The 24,228-nt window shown below is 38.6% G+C and overlaps 1 protein-coding gene across 2 annotated transcripts in view; it reads right to left on the reverse strand.

Annotated features, from left to right (window-relative positions):
- LOC113012449 (leucine-rich repeat and fibronectin type-III domain-containing protein 2) overlaps positions 1-24,228 on the reverse strand; it is a 140,615-nt gene that overhangs the window by 15,679 nt on the left and 100,708 nt on the right. For both annotated transcript variants that reach the window (XM_026152663.2, XM_026152665.2), the window contains exon 3: positions 23,003-23,090. The gene's annotated coding sequence lies outside the window, so the exon portion shown is untranslated. The remainder of the gene's footprint in view (positions 1-23,002; positions 23,091-24,228) is intronic.

The raw sequence follows: 24,228 nt of genomic DNA on the forward strand, positions 1-24,228 counted from the left end.
ATCTTTTGATTTGATTATTAGAATATATATGTGAGAGTATGTACAAGCATAAGAGGACAACTGCTCACAGGATTTAGAAAGTGAATTTTGCAATTCTGGAATAATCTCGACAAAAGATGGAAATTATCAGAGTGAAAAATGGAGGGAGGATACAATGGCTGAAACCTTCTCTGGATGTTAACCAAAGTAATCTGTGTGCTCAGTCAAACATACGTGTTGCACAGAATTGCCAGTGACTGGTAGCAAAGAAAAGATTAACTGAATAGCTCCACCTTTCCAGAACACAAAAGCCAGCTACTGAGGATTACATCAACCAGCTGTGAGCTCGTCTTTTCAGCTACCTGTCCTGACAAGCTTCTCAGACATGGCTCTATGAATTACATGCAGTCCTGTATCAGACTTGAACCTCCTGGATAGCTGCACAAGCAGACTGAGGCAAAGCTTGGAGGGAGTCTTGGCACAACAAAGTTCTGTTGTACCAAGAGTTTTTTTTCTTTTTCAGAAGGGTGCACTGATGTTAAATTGGAAATTTCACCACTGCCAGCTGATTTTTGGATTCTAGAGACAATTTTTAAGCCTGGACAAGCTTCACTCTTGAGGGTGACAAGTGTCTAAATCCTGTCCAGACTTTCCTTCAGCAGATTCACACACACAGCCTTTTGTCTATAGAGATAATAGAAAATACTTTACTGTAGGATACTAAAGGAAGAAATGGGATCAAGCTATTAAACTGTTCTAAGGTCCTTTCTGTTCCCCATCTAAATCTGCACACTGCGTGTTATATACTGAATACAAAAATACAAAACCAATGATGAACTGAGTGTTGGTACAGTCAGTAGAGAAATGGCAGATACAGATAATATCCTAAATTTAATGATATTTGTTGTAAACCATAAAACACTAATAAAGTGATTAAAGGACTGTAAATTTAGTTAGCTCTTCTGTGCGCTGTGGTTAAGCTCCATGCTTGGCACCTTTCTTTTTAATGAGGACAGAGTAACAAAGTGAGAACAGTTATTTCTGGTGTCCAGGAAATGCCAGTGCAGCATTAAGCAGTCTGGCTGGTTAATGGTGGGCATTGGGGCACTTTCTCTCTTTTCAATTATCCAGAAAAAAACGAAAAACAAACTCTACTTATTCAAGTTAAACATAAATTATTGATCCATCTTCTTCCACTAATCCAATTCAGTGTCATGGGGCAAGGAGTGCTGGAGGCTATCCCAGCACAAGAGGCAGGGTATACCCTAGACAGGTTGCCAGTCCATCACAGGGTCAACAGAGAGAGCGAGGGAGAGACAACTATTCACAAAATTATTCACAAAGATTACGCAAAGACATCTGCCAATTTTCCCAGAACTGGACTTCCCAGGAAATTCGCCACATGGTCAGACTGCAAAATAACCCAAGAGCGACATCAGATACTCCAGACCTAAGTTGACATGTTAAACATTAAAGGTAATATTAGAACACTTGGGAAAAACACTGAAAGACTTGTCTTTAAAAAGATACATAAAAGCTTAGATTTGAGAGAGGGTGTACTTTCTTTTCATCATGGCTATATTTCTATAGTAGTAGCCAGGTAAGTACTTTAATCTTTGCAAGCAGGTGACTCAAGACTGACCAATTAAATCTAATCTAACAAGCTGTATATATTTTATAGATATACAAGCATTTCCAAGCCAGCATTTTTTTGTATTATGCTGGTGTTTATTTCACTGCTCCTAATGATGGTTTGAAAAAAAGGAAATTCATATTTGCTGAGAAGGAAACTAAAAGTTAAGAAAGCTACAGAAAAAAACATCCCAAAACAAAACAAATCCAACTTGTCATATGTTCATAAATCTGTTATGGAAGAAAAAATATTACCAGTTGTATAGTTATGTTTCAATCTTACACAAACTACTCATCTCTTCTTGGTTTCTATCAGTCTCCTTTCCTCTCATTACAGACAGAAGTTATTCAAATATATCTCAAGTCTGAGATGAAATCTAACTGAAAGACATAAAATTTCCAGGATGTTTAACTATAAAATGAAAATAAAAAATCCACACTTTGCCTTCAGCCTCACACAGCTTATGAAGTCATTACACAATTAGACGGGGCTATGTAAGACACAACTAAACAGATCTATTCTTTGTGGGTGGGTAAAGAAGCAAACTTTGATATGGCAGACTTAACTTTTGTTGAAAATGAGACGTTCTTGAAAGCTGTGTTCACTTCAATTCTTAGTCAGTGAGTGTGTTAGCTGTGGGCTACAACTTCAGCCCTGTGTTTGCTACATTTTGGCTTTTAAAAGTAAATTGAATTAGTTGTTAACAGCACCTTTAATGTACAAAAAAGAAAAGGATCACTATCAAGAGTACCAAGAGGGATTTGTTTTCCCCTACGCTTTCTCTGTCTTAGATTTAAGGATATGTATTTCCAATGAACATGTAATATTGACATCCTTGCAAAGTTTAATTCACACTGAATCTCTGAAAATATCAGTTACTGATGATGTTGAACTTATTTCCTGTTGTTGCTGTTATTGCTTTACATTTCACCCTATGTAGCAGTTTTGCGTCGTGTTTCTCAAATAAGTTGTCTAATAAACGAACCAATAGTTCAGGAAAAGAAAGCCTAATTGCATTTGAGCAAAAACAAATCTCCCTAAGCTTTCTTTTCAGCACTGTTTGCAGCATGCACTTGCTGATACATCAACATCTTTGACATCATTAACATTTGCAGGGTGTGAGTGGGTGTGTGTAAGTTCTCTGTGAGCATATGAGTAACCCTTTGTTTTACTGTTTCTTCCCTACATTTTCATTCATCACACATGACAGCCACGTCATAAACAAGTCATCAAAGTAGCAAAAGGCAGACATGTTAAAGCTGTGTAGGCCTACCTTCTTCATTCCTCTAGTTTACCTTTGTCATGTGCTCAGTGCAGGCATATCGCTGACATCCAAAGGCAAACACATGTTGTCACGCACGTGATAATTAATCAAAGAATACTCACAAACCCTGCAATAAAGATAAAGATTTCCTGCCCTTGCACAGAAATGAGTGCTAACAACAGGAGGTGGGGTGCGGGGAAGATGGCGGGTACTGTAGGTGAGGAAGGGGGTGGGGGGTTGAACACCCTCAAACAGCAACAAATTAATTGATGCCAACTTGAGGCCTGCAGTTAGAAATGTGACTGTTCATCATTTTAAAGCTATTTTCTGACCCAATTAACCTTTATCAAATTAGACAATGTCCATCTATCGCTGTTGTTTTGTCTGGCATAATAATATCTCACATGCTAAAATTCCATAATGTTTTCAAGTCTAAAAAAGGCAGAGAAGCAATTTGGACAATGCTAGTGGTCTTTAGATTAAAAAAAAAATTAATAAAAATGTTAATAAGTTTTAAGATAAATTAAGACGTGAGCTGCCAGAGTCTTAAGCCAAGTAAGAAGCTTGATCATGATGGCTATACAATGTGCACAGGCAGTCTGGAATGTCTGATATGAGCTTAATTCATATTCAGCAGATAATGTGCCAGTGGAGGTGAAGCTGAATCATCTGAGCAGAACAGGTTGCACTGAATTGTCAGGGATATTGTGCAACAAAAATGTGCCAGAAGCATGATTAAGACGCGGATCCTGCAGATGGAGAGTCGGGCTTTGACAGGGTTTTATTTTCTTTTCAACCACCATAATGATGTAGGCTGCTTAAACCATCTGGAGGTTGTCGCACAGTGACACACACTTGACGCCGCTCCTCCTAGGTAAAGAAATTAGCTGGTGAAATCGTTGTTGGTCACTGGCATTTCAGTCCCGTCACGTGAGAGTTGTAATTACTCAGATTCTTTCACTGAATGCTTCAGTTTGAATTTTAGCTGGCTGAGGCAGTTTCCCCATTGATATCGTTTTTCAGCAGATGTGTTGAAAGCTCGCTGTGGGCAGCTCGTCCAAACAAACTACAGTGAAAATGCTGATCATTGAAAAGCTGTCACACAATTATTTTATGCCAAACAGTGTAGCAAAGGCTCAACTATACCTGTATGTGTGACTTATCCGTCAGGTCTGTTGTTAGCCATAAAGTTAAGACTGCAGCAAAGCAATTAGTTTAAGAGGAGAGAGCTACAGCAAACCAAAAAGAGTCTGTAATCATGACTGCACCACAGTTTTTACAGTCCTTTCATTCATTACTTTTTTATTTTCATGTTTAACCATGTTTAGTTTATATAAAAGGCCCTGAATAAAAAGTAAAAAAAAAGCAACGAATAGAGAGAAGAATCACAACAAACTAGCGTTTTAGAATATTGTAATGACAAAATTACTAAAGAATTACCCAATTCTGTAGCTGCTAATAGGAGGGGTTTAGTAGTATACAAGGATATATTGTAAAACAAGAGAACCTTGTAGGGATGAGTCAGTATTCTGTGCACTTTCAGAAATCTCCCACTCAAATTTGACTTTAAAGCTATATATATAGTTCCAGTGGTGGATACGCTCTTGTATTCATCACATAACATCCCTCACACCACCTGAGGCAAGTCATAGGTTCTGCTCTGTATCAGACTTAAATGGGTAATTGACAAGTCATTGCCTACGCCTCATGCTCTTGCTCCCTTTATCCAACTAAAACATCTTACTTGTGTCTCTTATTCATTCAATATTTAGTTGGCCTCTTGCACAATACTGCTGAAATTTCAGATCAGACCTTCTGAACCGTTCAAGTGTGAGATGGAGCAAAGCGTAACATATTCAGGGTCATGACAGTGTACATGTGTATCTCTGCATTATCACTTTTTTTGTACGTATTCCTATGCTTGACAGCATGCCTAACACGAGAATCAAGATCCTGAGACACACAAGGCCTGAGGATAAGAAATTAATAAATATGCAAGTTGTGAAGTCATATTTTATTCATAGTGATTTGCCTCAAGCCTGAATTATACTTTTTGCACCCACGAGTCCGCTAGGGTCCACTCAGCTCCGCTTGACCTGAGTGAAAATCTCCATCAGATGGTGAGTAAAAGGGTCTGTGTGGATGCCAGTGTTTGCCTGAAATTTGTAACCTTGCAGACTAGACCATGGGGAATTTAAATTATGCCATTACAATGGACAAACTACACATTCACCCCAGCTGGTAGACTTCAAGCGGACATCAAAGAAGTATAAAAGGAATGATTGCTCATCTGTTGGGCCTTGAGCTGACTGTGTCTGTGTCTGCAACACAATCCAGGCATCAGTGTAAAAAAGCCAAAAGGCTAATGCTGTAGGAAAGAAAACATCTTAAAGACTCAAAGTTCTCGAAAATCTACAGTGAATTTTTATATGACAAACTTTTGGGCAAGTAATTATAATAAGTACATTACAAAATCATCTTGTATGTCAAATCCACATTATTTATTTACTGGGTTAAAAAAACTTCATTCTTTCTTAATTACACATCTTAAAAGATATAAAAACTTGATCCAACATAAAAACATAGTTTTGAACATTTCACATGAAAGATTTTCCTTACTTTTTACCGTGGTTTTCTCACTGTAGCTAATATCATATAGAAATGCTCTTTAACTTTTATTATGATAAAGATCCCTCTGCTTCCTCCCACTAGCTGCAACACTTAGTTGCAGCGATGCTAACAAGCCCATTTTTTTCATAAAAAATATCTTATATGCTAAACTCAGTGATCCAAATAAATTAGTGTCTGTTGTTTGTTTTGAAGCAAAATACAAATACACTCCTTGTGCAGAGGATATCTAATACCACTGCTAGCAAAGCTACAATCAATCTGTGGCTAATGATGCCCCACATTCTCTCACAGGGCCTAAACATGGAGATGATTATAGCAGTTAGGTATGTCTGGCTCTTTCCCCAGAGGAACATTTTGAATTAATTGCAGACTGACAAATAGTGAAAGTCCCCATGCCCACCCTTCTAGCCCTAGGTCAAGCACAAAATGAAACAAATGGAAAAAGTGAAACAGGGGAGATGTTTCTATTAGGAAGGCACACTATTCAACAAAGGAGGACTGGGAGTCGAATTAATACACATAAATTGCAGTATTTGTCCTATGAGGTAAGCATAGCTTCTAGAAAAAAAATGACTGTGATAAACTACAGCCCATTGCTCAGATTTTCTATTCACAATCACTATGTGAAGGAATATTTAGATTTTCCAAGGTCAACTTTTACAGAGTGCCTCTTTGCAAGTTCAAACACACATTTCCTCACCTTTGTGCCAGTATTTGATAAACAGGCCACTCATAGAGCTTTCATATTAGCAGTGGATGAAACTACAGTGTAATGGTCATTTTTTAGTGATACAACCACAAAACCTATTAGCATAGGTAAGGGTTTCCTCAGTCTATTTAGGGTATTTTTTTTACTTATTGTTTTGTTTTTACAGAAAGTGAGTTTAGGGGAAAAAACCCAAAAGGCAACAATAACAATAAAACTTCAGGTGCACAACTTCTGAGTGCACTCTGAGCACAGTGGCTCCCATCATTTGTAAATGGGAGATGTTTGGAACCACCAGGACTTCCTAGAGCTGGAAAAACAGCTTAGGTCAGGGAGGTAACCAAGAACCCAATGGCCACTCTGACAGAGCTCCAGTGTTGCTCTCTGAAGAGCAACACTGCAGGCTGTCCTTTTGTGTGTTTTTTTTTTCAGAAGGCCTGCAGCACTTCACGAATCAGGCCTTGTAGAGTGACAGCCTGACTAAAGTTTTCCAAAGGCACTTGAAGGGCCCTCAGACCTTGAGAAACAAAATTCTCTGGGCAGATGAAACAAATACTGAACTCTTTGGGCTGAATGCCAAGCGTCATGTTTAGAGGAAACTAGGCACCACTTATCACCTGACCAATATCTTCCCTATACCGAAGTATGGTGGTGGCAGCATCATGCTGTGGGGATTTTTTTGGCAGCAGGAACTGGGAGACTAGTGACGGAAAGGTGAATGCAGCCATGTATAGAGACATCCTTGATGATAACCTGCTCCTGGGTTTTCTGAACCTCAGACTGGAGAAAAGGTTCATCTTCCAATAGGACAATGGCCCTTGAGTGGCCCAGCCAGAGACCAGCCTTGAACACATCTGAAAAAAGATCTGAATATGGCTATCAACCGGTGCTCCCAAATGAAACCTTCCCTAGAGGAGAGAAGAATGCAGAGAAGAAAGGGAGAAACTGCCCAAAAATTAAGTTTTGTGTGTGTGTTCCTACTGTACCCAGTCCAGACGTTGGGGCCTAAATTAAAGTAGCTGGTTGGGTTTGCAGTTCACAATTTCTGAAAGCTGGTGATGACGACACCATATTACACTGACAATTAAAATTATGTGTAAAGGCTTGTTGTTTTCTATGGGAAAGCATATAATTCCACATAACATGGCTCAGCCATGGAATATATAGGGTCATGATCATTTCATGTTTTTCTGTGAGACTAGGGTGTTCCACTTCTATTGTATAGTATATTCTTGGCACTGTCCTTCAGACATTGTGAAAAAAAAATCCTGGCCAGTGGTCTCCCTGGACACTCCGTCAAACCCCCCCCAAAAAGAAAAAAAAATTCAAAAGAATCTCAGAAGGAATAGAACCAGCTCACTCGCTCTCTTATCAGAGGCTGCCAGATGCCAACCCACAACATCATCCCACACACAGCCTGAAGGTGCACCACAACATGGAGCCATTGCAGTGGGGAGTGAGAATGAGGGGGAGAGTGAGATACAGTAGAGAGGAGGGTGGAAAAGGAAGAAAGAGATGTATAGCCTAGGAACATTCAGAAGGAAAAGTGGATCACGGTGCGAAGGAGGGTCGACTGGAGCAGAGGGAGTCCGGGCAAAAAAACTTATGGAGACCAATCGCCTTTTCCCCCTGCTGTGCCCGATAGGCTAAAGACCAAAGAAAGGAGAGAAACAACTGTAGATATGCTCTGTTACCATGAAAAGAGAGAAAAAATGTGTTTTATGATGGTTCCCACGTAAGCTTTGTGGCAACAGTAAAGATGATGCAAATCACTTGTGAGTAACAGCCTCCATCCATCACCCTTGTTACAGCTCCAATGTATAGCACAACACCAGCGGCAAAGCCACTCAAGCTCACATTGTATGCAAAAGCCTACAGGCTGTCTTTTTCTGTGGGTGGAAGATTTTCTTAATTTTACATGTGGAAGGCAGAAAACCTTTTACCAGAGTGAGACACACTGTTTGATCAAGCCATCTGTGATTAGATTTTGACAGGCTGCTCAAAGTGTGCTGGTTGACAGCCTCAAAATTCAATTTTATTTCACTTTCTCATGTGCTCTGCTTAAAGACTACCATCTATGGTGACATTCAGATGCACACACAAACAGACACACACTCATGCACACGATGGCTGGCAGCTGTTCAGTGCCTTAACTTCTTTTTCAAGCCACCAGAAAAAGCTGATTACTGGCACCAGTCATCCTCCAACCAAACGGCAGAGAGCTAGCAGAGTATGAGAGCAGAACATTTAAGTTTAAGAGGAAGACAGAGAAAGACAGGAACATACAAGAAGCTGTCATGGAAAGCACTGAGCCTTGTATAGATACATAATTTGAGCATGCCAGGTGAAAGAGAGAGGGAGGCAGCTTAATGTGGATGTTTTAAATGGTTAAAGCAACACTGTCAAATGTCAAAGAATAGAACTGGTTGAACCTGATTAATGATGAATAGCTTATATAACAAAAAAAGGGAAATTGTCCATAACAAGCTAAGGTGCTACTTAGCAAAGTACAAAGTAAATGGCCTGTATGGTAAATGGCCTGTATTTATATAGCGCTTTCCTAGTCCCTAAGGACCCCAAAGCGCTTTACATATCCAGTCATTCACCCATTCACACACACATTCACACACTGGTGATGGCAAGCTACATTGTAGCCACAGGCGCACTGACAGAGGCGAGGCTGCCGGACACTGGCGCCACCGGGCCCTCTGACTACTTAAAGGCATCGTAAGAGTGGCAATCATATGGTTATTTAGGATAATACATGATGTACATAGTTTAGAAAATGCTTCAAGTCTCAGTTCTCCATATTCATTAGTTTTGGTGTGTGAATCTGGACTGTAGATTGCAGATTGCTACCGGCATAGTTTTTGTAGTGGTAGCTTATCTGCTACCTTGGTTGTAATGACTGTTTTGATTCTATTAGATTGAAGCAGTCTGGTCAATGTTCTCTGACCTCTTGCATAAAAGAGGTACTGAATATTTTCTCATTTCCATGCCACTTTCTGTAAACCTTACAGATGACTGTGCAGGAACCAACCCTTTGGGATGATCTCCCTGTTGGAGCTCAGTCTGGGGGGAGTTATTTCTTCTCCTCGTCTTTCCTCATGTTGTGCATTTTCCATTGTTATACCTCTCTGACCTGTCTTCCCCATGTGATGTTGTAATGTATGTATGGTTGGAAGGGTAAGATGGCACTGGCAAAGGTCAGTGGCCTTAACCTAACAAATTTCCCACATGTGGGACTAATAAAGGTTATCTTATCTTATCTTATCTTACTTTAGCTTCCTCTCAAAGACATGTGTGTGGTTCGGTTAGCTGGTAGCCACAGACGTGAAGGTGAGCATGAATTCTTTCCCGTAGATATTTGTTGGCCCTGCAACAAATTCCAGTCTGTACTTTGCCTGTTAATCTCGAGGACCATTAGGATTTGTATTTAACAAAATCATGTAGACTGATAAGATAATTCATTTTTAAAACAAGTCTGAAACATGACAAAAATAACAAAATGCACTACAGAGTGATCTCCTTTTAAATCAGTGTATTAAGATTACCATGCCACAACTCTTAAAGTATTTTTTTCTAATAAGATGAAATCATACAAATCTTCCAGCAGCTGTAAAGTCTGAAATGATCAGAAATTAACTCATATATTCCAGTCATACACTGATATGAAGTATATTGACCTTATTAACTACTATTGGCCAACTGACAAATAATGTAGCACTTGCCAGTCTCAGTGGCCCATGTATTTGTTATTCAACATCAGTTGGAAGTTTTTATTTTCCATTGTTCGATCTCTGAAGTCCGAGTTATCGTCAATGCTGCCTCCATCCCTAGTCCTTACCCTAAGGATTGAGTGCAGGGTTCAAATTGGGGTCATCACTGACATTGGCTTAGATCTCATAGGGATACCTTATCTGACCTACTGACCTCACAGTAAGGGAAGTGGAAGCTTTACTTATTTTGGCTGACCTGCTCAAACAATGCAAGCACATGAAATGTCTAGACAGTCAGAGGGAAAGTGTTTGCAAGAGGAATTAATGCTGCCATCTGTAATCCAAACTTTACCCAACACGGAGAACTCTAAAGTGCTAAACTCCACCCATCTGTCACTGCAAGAAGGATAAAACAAATACCAAGAACTGTAAACAAATATAAATTTAACCCAAGCCTATCCTCAGACTGAGAGAAAGCTAATCAGTCTGTTGACAGATATGATATGAGGTGATTAGTCTCCATTTGTGGCTCGCAAACACTCATGCCAGGAAAATATGTGGCTATTCAGAAGACTGTCCATATGGGGAATTGTTATATAATTCATACTGCATGTGTTAAAGAGCTTAAGCTTGCTGAATGAGAGACAAGAGGCTTGAAATAGGGTCCCTCATATACAATGAGTCTACATGTTTGCAAAATGGCTGACAGGTAGAACTCATTGAAGAGAAATATGCCTGGGACAGAGGTACACAACGGGGGGAGAATATGAAGGGCACAAAAGTAATCAGCCAGCTGTCAGCCAGCTTTTTGTCAAACAGGAACATGTCTGATGTGAATCTTCCATTGTAGGGAGAATGAAGGATGTTTCAAATGTGTTTGAAGATGAGCTGCTAGAATAGATTCCCATCAAATCAAAATAATCTGCATGAAATTCAGAAAGCCAATATTCCTGCTACAATAAAAGGATTAACTTTTGTTTCTTGTTTCTTATTCAATATGTGATTTCCTTTCAAAGTCTGATAAGAGTCCATTTTAATTAGTATCAGCAATAATAAAAGATAATGAAAGAAATCAAAGTGACGTATGATTAAAGCTGGCAGCAATTTGGAGAATCGTCCCTTTGATGTGAGATGCACTTTGCTGCATATTCTGTATAGTGATATAGTGAACGTCCCTGTCACAGATGCTGATGCCTCTTTTTGTCATCTTCCATCAGTGAAGGCTTGCGCGCATATACATCCAAATAAATAAATAAATAAACAGTAGCAGGAAAATTATAGTAGGCTTGAAGATAAATACTTTTCAGAGTCTCCCCACCTCTGAACTCTGTGGGCTTTGTGGTGTCACCAGTATATAATCAACTTGTGATACTGGAGGCAGCAAAGGCAAAGGCACAACTCTGTTATTTTTATTTTTTTATTTTTTTTGTTTTGTTCTGTTGGCGTCATCTGTTAGAGTTAAATTTCTAATTCAGCTCTCTCCACACTACATTCTCTTCTTCCTGTGCTGCATCACAGTTCAGAAAACAGATGTCTAAAAGTAACCATTTCAAAATAAAGTCTGGCCTAGGTTCTACTAATTTATCTTAACAACAAACAGGCTTTTTTTTACGATTGCATTACCACCATGGTTCAAATGGTATAATCCTTTAAGGTCTGACTAATGATAAATCACACGTAGCATTAGTATCAGTATGAAAATTGGGTTTTACGACTACAGCTGCAGAGCACATAATGCACACTGTGGCTCGATAAGCTGTGGGGATGATTGTGCTGACCATAGATGCCCATTCAGTAAAGTATATTGATTGAAATACAACATTCAAAGCAAGTGTCAGAAAGAGCAGTGTGTGTACTGTCAAACTCAGTCTGAAGGCCTCCTGAAATCCATTTATCGATCCTTGCTGGATGCTCACTGCTTCTTTTGACAAGGTACCCTCAGAAGGATGTCATTGATGCACAGTACTTCAAAAATCCTATACTCCTGCACCACGTAAAGCAGTTTGATTCTAAACTCTAGCTCTTTTGTACCTTATTGTTCTCTTTTTAAAGGAGTCCTTTAAATGTTTTAACAATATTAATGATCTGGAACAATTCTTTCTTCACTTTAAAGAGAACAAATCTTACTAACTTTGAAAATCTATGCTGAGGACATGTCACCTGTGAATTATGTTTGTAGTTAAGTGTTCGTGGTGTTTCTTCTCTTCATCTTTTCAGATTTAAATTAGATTCGATTTTCTGTGTTGGTTTATTTCTTGTCCTCACTGCATTTGAATCTCATAGACTCTGATAACTGTACAATATATTTTCCAGCACCATAAGAGACATCTGGCCTCATATACTAAAGAGGATTTGTCACCAGTTAGTTCCTTTTTTTATTCTGTCTGTCATTTCAATCAGACACTTTTTGAAAAAGTGCTCAATTTTTCCCACGCACTTGTGAGAACATGTTCAGGGGGATAAAAGAAGACCTTGGACTCATGCTTTCCTCTCAAAAACATTTCCAAAGCATAAAAATAATGCAGAAGCTATAATGCAATGAGAAGCAATGAAACATGTTGGACTACCATATTTCTGTCTACATACTTGTCCACAAAAGCCCTACACTTGATGTTGTACTGAAATTGAAAGCTAATCACAGAGGGGAGACAGGTGAGGGACAGCACCAGGAAAAAGAAGAAAGTTGAAACTGCAAATGATTTATAGAGGAAAAAAATGATACAGTATCACAAAAAAGATGCTCTTTCTTATCAGGATTGATCTTCTGCCTTTTGACTCTGTGTTAAACAGCAAAACAACTTTTCTTCCTCTCCAAAGTGAGAAAAACACATCTGACAAAAGCACATGCCCGCTTGTGCAAATTTTAGCAGCATTAGCTGAGCTCCGGGGGGGTTGTCACACTGAATAGGGGAGTGGGATCAAAAACTTAGCGCTGATTAATTCTCCTCTTTTTCAGAAACTCTTCAATGTGTGCAACAGGTTTGAGCAACAGAGATGGCCTAGTTTGATTCAAATTTCTTTAGCTGATGGGTGCCGCTGCAGAGGGTTTCATTTGTGGACTGAATCTCATTAATTATCACACGTCAATAAAACACAAAGTAATCCCGTGGTAATAAGTAATTACATCAAGCGATAAAGAAATATTCTTGTTGTTGTTCCAGTTGAATGCTGCAATAATAATATTCATCTGCTTTGATCAAGTAAGAAGACCTGCTGTATTAAACTAAAACTGGGTTTGTAACTTCACCTTGACTGAGCTTCGTGACCCCTGCTGCGACTAAAATGGTAAAATGGCCTGTATTTATATAGCGCTTTACTAGTCCCTAAGGACCCCAAAGCGCTTTACACAACCAGTCATCCACCCATTCACACACTGGTGATGGCAAGCTACATTGTAGCCACAGCCCCCCTGGGGCGCACTGACAGAGGCGAGGCTGCCGGACACTGGCGCCACCGGGCCCTCTGACCACCACCAGTAGGCAACGGGTGAAGTGTCTTGCCCAAGGACACAACGACCGAGACTGTCCAAGCCGGGGCTCGAACCGGCAACCTTCCGATTACAAGGCGAACTCCCAACTCTTAAGCCATGATCGCCCCATAAAGGACGAGAAAATCATGTTGGAAATGTTTGAAGATTTTGAATTTTTAACTACATAAATAATAAGTTTAGATCAGGGGTAGGCAACACTAGGCCTCCAGTACCAGTGTCCTGCAGGTTTTAGATATCACCCTGGGTCAACACACCTGAATCAAATGATTAGTTCATTACCAGCCCCCTGGAGAAATTCAATACATGTTGAGGAGGTAATTTAGCCATTTGAATCAGCTGTGTTTGATCAAGGAAACATCTAAAACCTGCAGGACACCGGCACTCGAGGCCTGGAGTTGCCTACCCCTGGTTTAGATCAACTTCCAGCTTGAAATAGTTATAATATACAGAAACTTGATTCTACAAAATACCTGCCTGTATTATGAAGCACTGCTGAAAACTCCAATTTAGAGGCATATGGCAATAATTGTGTAAAAGGGTCATTTCAAATGCATTGATGGGTTTTCCAGGATTAAAATGAAGAACAGTCAGGTCAGTCTGCATTACATTTTTCTGGTTTTAATGACTTCCTTTCAGTGATGATAACTACATCCGTCGTTAAACACAAGAACGCGTTTTGTGCTCTGGATTTTCAAAGGCGTCACTTGAAGCTGCACTTGCTGATGTCTTCATAACGACAATAACAACTACACCAGTCAGCCACAATGTGGATGACATTTCATAAAAATTCTACTTGGAAACTTTATTTTCCATCAACTTTTTTCTGCTTCTGAATTTTAAGAAGCAAAAACCAAAACACTTTAAAAGAAAAGACAATTTCTCTTTAATGAGACTGTGTTAAACTCCAAGAACACTGGGACTTACATTTCCCATGATACAACTCTGTGGTGTATTTCTTGTAAACACTTGTCTTAAAAAGTCATTGGTTCTGGTTTGTTATGCATGCTTTCAATTAAAATGTGATATCTCTAAGACAGCACTGATGCCGCTTAATTATTTATCCAAATTTCACAAAGATCCTCGAGCCTAAACATTGAACTGACTTGTAAAAAACGAAACATTTAAGGGTGACAAATGAGATCTGTGCCTGTAGTCTGATCTCACACTTCTTTTTTAATTACCAAAGGTGAAATACCAAAACAGTCATCAGTAATCTGAATCTGAATATAAAGATGATATTTTGAAATCAACAGATCTTAAAGGAGACAAGTTCACATTTTATTTTTGGACTTTACAAAAGTTACTTTGCATGATACACAAATGTAGTTTCTGTGCTCAAATCGCCACATTAGGGATACTCCCTCTGACAACATCAAACAGATTTAAGGAGGGAAAAAACATGTATGAAATCAAGCATTTAAAACAGTCTGAAGCCTGACATTTTCCCCTATAATGGCATACATTGATGTCAATATTTGGATAAAGTCTTTCCATGCTTAATAGGAGCAGCAACCATTGTGAGAGGATATACTGTATTTTGCAGAAAATATGTAAAAGCTTATTAGGTCCACTTTAAAGAAAAAACCCCATCAGTAATGCAAACCTTTGAGCTCATTAAATTCATGTTGCTCTGACACAGACTCAAAGACTTTTATTTTGTTGCACCAGACGTGGGCAATGTCGAAGGCGACAGAATGTAGTAATGAAAAGAATGAATAGGGATAAAACAAGTGTTACACCCACCCACAGTCCTCACTAATTTAGTTTCTATTCATCTTCATAAAGCAAAAGACAAGAGCTGTGTGGGTTTGCTGAGTGTTGTTCCTTGATAATTAGATCTGCAATAATGTTGTGTTGGGCAAAAAAAAAAAAAGCATCAGTCAATCAATTAATCTAGTACTATTGAAAACTAGACTGATGTACCGTATCTGGCAGTGGGGTAACATTACACTTGTTCAAAATGCATATCAGTTGTTCGTTTGAAGATAATAACACACCCACTAGCAAACTACATCAGCGGGGGGAAGAAAAGAACTAGGCATGAGAGAACAAATGGCCTGCTAAAAGGACATTTCTTGCAGTGAAGATGCTGTATGCTCTATACTCTACATGTATCTTGATATCTCCTTTGGAAATCATAACGTGGAACATGGGGCAGATCAGAACATTTTCCATGGCGCCAGTGAAGTAGAAAGAGCTTCTAAGCCTGATATAGATACTGTAATTGGTTGATCTCTGGAGTGTAGTAAGGCGGAGAAAATTCTCAAAGCAGAAAAAAAAGGAAAAGGTTAGAAAGAGGAATGCTGCAGCCAATCAATAAGGAGCTGCAAGTAGAAATAAACCAAAGTAATTGAAAAGGAGTGGCATGGGTGGTTGTATTGTGTTTTTTTACTATGTTAATATCGATGATGGGTCATTCAACTTCATAAAGAGTGGTCAGTATCGCATTTGAGCCACAATTGTGGTCTCCTGGAAGTTGGGAGAAAATAGGGTTAGATCTGTATAGAAAATTATTATTTTGCAGAATGGTTTTATAGCAGAACAAACTGGCAAAAAAACCCAACAAAAAAACCCAAGGCCAACAACAACGACGACAACAAAAAAAAGCACATAAAGGATACACAGTAAAGGAGCCATAAAAGCCATAGAAGCCAACATTCACAGCCAATTCCTTGGTATGTTTGGAGATTTGAAAGCTCTCAGAAGCATCAATGGTTTAATAATTAAACTAAAAAATGCAGCAGCTTTGCAGAATAATTGAAAGTGGTTTGTGATAGAAACAATGTGTGTGGCTGAAACGAGGAAAAGGTTTTTCCTTGTCCATTTTAATCACTTACTGCCATTACATTTTCTCAGTTTATGGGAAAGGATTTCATTTGGTTTGTTTTAAACTCACTCACTCCATGTCTTAGCCTTAAAATCAAGTGATCTTCACACATAAAGAAGAGTCTGTATCTAAACCACAGAATAAAGATGCACCACATGGTTAGTGAAATTTCACCTGATAGCTTTGAGCTGAATGTTTTGGTTATCATCACCTGGGTATTTTGAAATCAGACATGATGTGGGAACCCAAGGGACTTTCAAATGGTGAACTTATTTTTTTTTTTCCAGTGGGGTTTATTACTTACAAAACTGAACGTGTGAAACAGACTGTCACCTCATAAGGAAAGTATTTACTTAGGATCAAACAAGGAGAAGACCAGATTTGCCATAAACTTATCCACACTCACTTTCCACTTCATTAGGTACACTTGTTACTGTTACTGTCAGCTGCTTGTTAACATAAATATTTAATTAGGCAATCTTATGGAAGCAACTCAGTGCATTTAGTTATGTAGACATGGTCAAGACGACCTGCTGAAGTTCAAACTGAGCAGAATCAGAATGGGAAAGAAAGGTGATTTGAGCGACTTTGAACATGGCATGGTTGTTACTGCCAGACAAGCTGGTCTAAGCAACTCAGAAAGTGCTGATCTACAATCTACTTTCCCACAGAACCATCTCTGGGGTTTACAGAGAATTGGCTGTAATAGCAAAAATATCCAGTGAGAAGCAGTTCTCTGGAAATAAAATGCCTTGTTGATCCCAGAGGTCAGAGGTGAATGGTCAGACTCTTTCAAGTTGATGGGAAAGCAACAGAGACTCAGATATACTTATTACTACCAGGGTATGCAGATGAGCATCTTTAACCTCACAGCATATAAAACCCTCTTTCTTATATCTGGACACTCTTGTCAGTTATAAGAAACGCAGGCTACAAGTTACTCAGGCTCAACAAAATTGGACAACAGACGACTGGAAACATTGCCTAGTCTGTTGAGTCTTGATTTTTGCAACAAAATTCAAACCCGTAGTTTGACATAACGAACATGGATCAGTCCTGTCTTGTCTCAAAGGCTGCTGGTGGTGGTGTAATGGTGTGGGAATATTTTCTTGACATGTGGCGAAGCTCAAAGCTCAAATCATTTCAAATGAGCTTGTTGAGAAAGACCATGAGTTGACTTTACTCAAATGCACTCCACAGTCTTCAGATTTCAATACAATAGAAGTTGCCAGCAAGTGTATATTCAGGCTGTGTTTGCAATGCAAATCTGATGACCATTAAACATGGGCTTATTTATACACAGTCTGTGGTCTAAATAAAACCTAGCAAGCTATTCTTTTTCTTTTTTTTAAGTTTCAATCAAAAGGCAGTGCAGATGTTTCTTTAACACATCTAGTTCATTCTGTCTGTAGATTAGTCCAATTTTCATTCAATCTTTTTATCTCTGATTATGCAATAAAAATGTAAAAGCATTGCGTATCTAAGAAAATGTGTATGCTTCACCCAAAGGATGTTAGATTGTTGAAGTTTCTAACATTGATGTTTGAAGTGAATTGTGCCACACTAAAAACCAATAGCGACTGGATGAGTAATTCAACACAGTTTATGTTGTTCTCACTGGAAGTGGATCCCATAGCAACTCCAGCAGCTGACTTCTCCCTCGGTATCTTTGATCACTTTTCTTTCATCTTTTGTGAGCCTGGGACGGGCACAAAATTGCTGCATAGCATGATATATGACATTCCATCTCAGCAGCGTATGAAAAATAAATTAGATTTCCCTACACCATTTCCTGATCACCCCAACCCCCCTCTACCACCAGCCCTCCCTCCTGTCATCACACCTGCCTCTTTCTTCCTGCCGATGCATGTGGCCGCTCAGCTGCAAGACACAAACACTCAGAGTGTGTTCACACCAAGTATGTGTGAGGAGGTTTTTTTTTCAAGCTAGAAGGCCTTGATTTGTACTTTGAATGGTAGTAGAAAGAGCCAAACATGGACAATTTCCAAGACCTGTAAAATAGGTGTACTGCTGTGGCACTTAGTAGATAGAGTGCATTATTTTACAAGATCAAATTGATTTTAATTTTACACACTGATGATGATGACCACCTGTTTTCATCCATTCAGTACTTCTGTGTAACATCTGTGACTGTAGCAGCAGACGACATTGTATCAGACATGTTTTGAATTTTAGGCTGTGAACAGATTCAATCCTGACAACCTAACTGTGACAAAATCTACTCTGTCATGGCATATCATATTTTCAGGCAGAAATAATAAGTGGTTAGGTTTTCCTAGGGAGCCATGGGAAGAAACAGAGGCCTCTTTCTCAAATTTTCAAGAGGATTCACCAAATCAAAGCTCCTTTGATAGGTTGTTTTCCAAACATATTTGCATTTCTTAAAATTGTCATTCACAATAGAAAACAGAGGTTGTTTAAGTCAGCTTAGCTAACTTACATTATAAGACCATGCCAATCTTAACATGTTAGAGAATAGCAAATACATTTGACAGATTTTTCTTTTTGTGTGATTTTTGTGTTTCAGCGGGCTGTTTTTCTGTTTTAGTGAGCATTAGATTGTTGACAAACCCAGGTTAACCACATTTCCCTATGCCTCTTGTATGCTAAGCTAGCAACAAAGAACATGGAAAACATCTACCATTTTAGATGCTACAATTTCTGCTCGTCACTGTTGTGAGTTATTCAAAACGTTAAACTTGCAAAGCAAAGACTCCTACAAAAAGATAGGAGATATACTCTTAGAGAGCTAAGAAGTGCTGCACAGGGATTAGTAGATGTGGATTTGGGTGATGGCTGCTTTCCTTCACAATGCACATGTCCACTGGGCTTAAAGTTTATATAGAATATTCATTATAAATTACAGCTTGGAGGTTGTGATACTTATTGTACATTTGTTCATCTTACTTAGTTATCAGATGATTAATTTGAAGCAGATTGCAATTAAGTACAAGAGAAAATGTAGATGTTATCTGACTATAGCAAGGCTCCTGTAATTTGAAAGTTAACATCTGTAGCATGTGTGCCAACAGTTTCCATTAACATTTCAGTGTTCTTGGAATCCTGGGATGAAAAGGGGGAACTAACAGAAACAATGCATGATGGATTTCCAGAGACATTCCAAAGAGGAATGCAATTACTGAGTCAGAGCTTGTCGGCTCCCCTTAATGTTGGTCGAAAATGATTTAGCAAGCTTTCACTCAGTGAGGTCTAAAAATATGTCCTCATCTATCTGTGTTTTATCTTCTCAGCCTCAGGAGTTTCCTTTTCACCAAAAAAAGATATTAATGAAAATATGTGACGCACCATCTTCCACGTCACAAAAGACACCTATGAATCATCTTGTACAACTGCACTTTACTTTATATTATGGGCATTAATATAATCACATTACACTGTATTAAATCCATCCAATCCAAACCTGTGTTAGATGTATAAAAAAGGTATGTCAGAGCCAAAGTACCAGCTTCAAATGATTTGTAACAGTTTGATTCTCTCAGTGCCAACAAAAACCAGACACAAATCCATTCTCTTTAAGTACTGTATGCTCTAAGCTGGACGTACTTTGGATGAAAACAAATCCCCCGCAGCTCTGAATGTAAGCATTGCTTTGTTTCATTGCAGGGCTTACTAAGACTGAGGCCAAATGGAGAAAGTAATGATATAAAAATAGAAAAAGTGGAAATAATTCTGCATGTCTTCAAATATCTCTATTTTTTTCACGAGCTTCATTTCCTTCTGAGTGAACCAGAATAAAGTGTCAAAAGCCTAAGAGCATCGCATTGAATCTCCTGCATATCATGATGGATTTAAAGTGTGCATCAAGAAAGTAGGACAGCTTTCACAGAGGCTCCAGACTGATGCTCAGTGACATCACTTTCACAGCAGAAGCCTCATTTTGAAGCATTTATAATCATAGAATCGCACCCATAATCATCATCACACTCTGCTGCACCTGCAACCTCTTCATACGTTTAATGTTATATTCAGATGTATAGGTGGAATAATGGGTGTCTGCATTTAACAACTCATCAGACAGCTACAAATGGTTCATAGTATGCACACTGTCAGTTTTTTCAGCACATTTATAGCCATCAGAATCCCATTGTGCAAGTAATTAAAAAAATAAAAAAAAGCTCTGTGAGTAAGTATAAGAGAGGGCAAATATGTCCTAAACTGAGAAATAATTTGAGTTGTCAAATATACAAATACAAACTAAAATGCTATATTAAAAGTATTTAGTCAGTGTATCACTAAAGTGACTAAATGCACTAATTTTCAGTTACGTCCCTGTTCCAACTCCTTCTAAGTAATCCTTCTCAGTCAGTTGTGTAACTCTTTAGGTTGGTCAGGAATTTAACCTTTAAAGGAATTTAACATTTGGAGAACATTCTTGTGTGATTTTTGAGTAGACTGATACCTACTTAGGCAATAAAAAGCAACCTGGAACACTAACTTTAGCATATATACAAGAAATAAGGCAAATAAGTTAGTCAGCTAACTGCTGACCCCTGACCCAGGAAAACTTTGCATAGTTCCCTTAAGAATTTATTTGCAAAATCAGCATTTTTATTTGATTGTGTTTCAGACTGAACAGCTACTAAATATTGACACCAAAAAAATCCTTCACACCAAATGAACTCCATTCAGAATAATCACAGCTAGTCACCCTCTTTTTCAACAAGTCATTACCATCTTGATTGGCTAATTTTAGCATCTCCCTGTTTGATGGCGGAGGTCATTTTGAATATTGTTGTACTATTACTGGGAAGTTAAGGCTTTGACGCTTGGTATGTGGTGATTGATTGACACTTGCTATCCCTCCTGCATTCCTTGTAGCTTAATCATCTAACATTTGCTCACGTGTGAATTCATCTTTGTTTGCATTACTGTAAGTTTTTACATTTTTTTTTTTTACTTTAGTCTCGCTGCTTCCAATTTGGGACCTTAGCTGGAAAAGTTAAAGTTGGTACAGTCTAAAAACTGCAAATCAGTGTAATTAATTGGTGGGACATGAATACATGAACCTATATAGAGAGTCTGTGGTGGAAACAGCAAGTGGTGTTTATTTTTTCCTATACTAATTGTATAGGCATGATATTGGCATCCTTAACATTGGCTTTCTTAATGCTTGTTTCTATGATAATTCCAAGTCTGTCAATCCAAAAATCACTCCAGATAACTCTTTGAGTGCTTTGTGCATCACCCTGTAACTCAAATATAAATTTGAACAAGTGGGCACTTCCATCTGCTGATCAAGATTATGTGATGACGCTTAAAGCCCCCGAATAGCTATTGTGTCAACATTGTTCTGTCAGGAGCGGGACTGTCGTAGTTTCACTGGAAACAGACAGTTACTGCCCATTTTTGTATTCATATTTCACAGGGACTTCAGACAAGAAAATCAAGATGAATAGGTAGGTGAGTGACAAAAATGTAACACAGGCAACCTTGAGACTGATTTGGAGCAAAGCTGAATGGTTTCTCCTTTGCTATTGTGAATGTTTCGGTATAACACTTTAATGAACACTCAGCCAATAGGATTGTTTATCTATCGAGTAATTTTGTCAAAGTTCTGCAGGGTCTCAGAAGATATTCAATTGTTTTCAAATGCAGGGTAATAATTTCCTGAGTAGATGTACTCTGACATGCAAAATTGGTGGAATATTTCCCACAGTGCATCCAAATAATATCATCTCACTGCTTATGTATTTACCCACCTTACATTTACTTTGTAGGCATTTGTCTCTGAATTTAGAAATCATCAGGGTTTTCTCTTTCAAACTTCGAAAAGCTCCCTGCTGAGTCACTGAAGATATTATGCAACTATTTTCACAAAGTGAACAGCAGTAATATTACGAGCAATGACCCGTGTGTGTGTGTGTGTGTGTGTGTGTAAAATTGGTGGTGCGTCACTTTAGATCATCAATATGATGTTAATGTAGTTATTAAACCTTTTCACCGACAGACCATACTAAAAATTACTCTGTAAAAACAGAAATATAGCACACACGTTTTGGTAGGTGGTTAATTGTGCAAGAACGCAACACTTTTAAGTCCATTTAATTCACCTTTTTGGCAGCTAAGACAGGCTATGTACATGACAGGTGAAAACTAGAATACTTTGTGCCTGCAATGACTAAATAATATGCAAGGCCTAATATGTGGAGGGCAGTGTTATTAGACTGTTTGACTTGTTTATGTTCTCCACATCTGTTATGGAAATTTTTAGGATATATTTTGACAGTTTCACTTTATTTCAAGACTTTGAAGAAAAGAAATGCTCACTAATGGCTGTAAGAGTCTGGTAGGAGTCAAATTGGGATTTCCTACTCAGGGCATTTAGGTATGGGGTAACAGCTGTATGTGGGAATGAATTTAATGGAAATGAGAGAAAAGAGGTTTCACTTGATGACAGTGAGCTATACACTTAATGAGACAGTCGAATATGTTGACATAGCTGCTAATTCACTGAAAGAAACTACAGGGTATTAAACACTGTAGTTTCTTTTTTAGCCATTGAGAGAAAGGTTACATACACTATAAAAAGAAACACTGTGCACTATCATGTCTTTCTTACATTTCCATAATATTTATTGGATTAAATATCTTTTGAATAGTGGATATCCTGCCAAGCCCTCATTTTGTATGTGTGCTGGGAAAAGAAAGGTCAAGGACTAAAACTATTCCTGTCTCCGACACAAAAATTGACAAAACGAGATCAAATCTTACCTATATTGTGCGGTATTTTGCCATATGGTCCCTTGGAAATATCTCAAGGCCACACATTCACACTCAAAGTGCAAGGTGAAGAATTAGCCTGGACAAAATAAAAGAGAAGTATATAAGAAGCCAAAAATGAAAAGGTCACCAAAGTTCAATTGCAATATACTTCTGCTAAGGACTATTTTAATTAGGAAGAACACATGCGGTGACGAATCACACTTCATATCGTACATGTCAGATATATGTCTGTGCGAAAATAACTTTGTATTGTGTGGTCTGAAATAAGGCCATCTGAAGTCCATCGCAAACAATACAGGTGTTATCATGCATACTTGCTGTGAACCAATCATGCCACTAAGCTGAGAAACCTTTTACAATTCAGGGAGCGCTATTATGATTTATAAGGAATTATCTGCTTCTCAAACAAAAGCCTATAAAATCTTCTTAAAACACAGTGTAGGAGGGAGGGAGATTAGATTGGTTTATGGAAAATTATTGAAATAGAGCACAGCAGGGTGTTTGTGCAGGGCTGCAGCTCCCGAGTGACATTATAATCTCTGCAATGACTTAATGCACATTATTTGTCTCTTTTCTTTCATTTTTTGCGACCAGTTGTCCCTACAAGCTGTTTGCCTTTCTAAACACACAGTCTGGAAGCTGTGCTATGTCTTTGCCGTCTGTGGGAGTAAGAGTGTGGGTGTGTTTGAATGCGTGTCTATGAATCTGTTTGGGCACAGATTCATGTATGTGCTGCATTACAGACTTAATGCAGGATATCATGCATAACCATTTTTTTGTTCTTACATGCATTATATGCCCTCTACAGTGAACAATATAATCTCTAAGAGTGTGCTTTGAAAACATGGTCTTGCTGTAAGTGATGTTCAGAAAATTAATGACTCTTTCTTTTCTACATTGATAACAAACATATTGGTATTCCACTTATCCTTTAGGGAGTATCACTTCTCTCTTGCTTTTTAATAAGTAAGTCAAATCAGTCAATTGAAGTCCAGAGGCAGGAGAATCCCCACAGTCCTCAGGGCATCAGCACCCAATTCGAAGTTCATTGTTGTACAGACTCCCCCATAGTCTCCAGATCGAAACTCAGTCAAATCCAACCAGTAGCAGTTCCCAGTCTAGAGCTTAGCCAGCCACACCCAATATTAGATTCTAGCTCAGGGCACACAATGATGCGTGCTGCGACAAAGTTTCTGGGCTGCCTTTCCTCAAGA

The sequence above is a fragment of the Astatotilapia calliptera genome, chromosome 19 (genome assembly GCF_964374335.1).
Source record: "Astatotilapia calliptera chromosome 19, fAstCal68.1, whole genome shotgun sequence".
Classification (NCBI taxonomy): Eukaryota; Metazoa; Chordata; class Actinopteri; order Cichliformes; family Cichlidae; genus Astatotilapia; species Astatotilapia calliptera.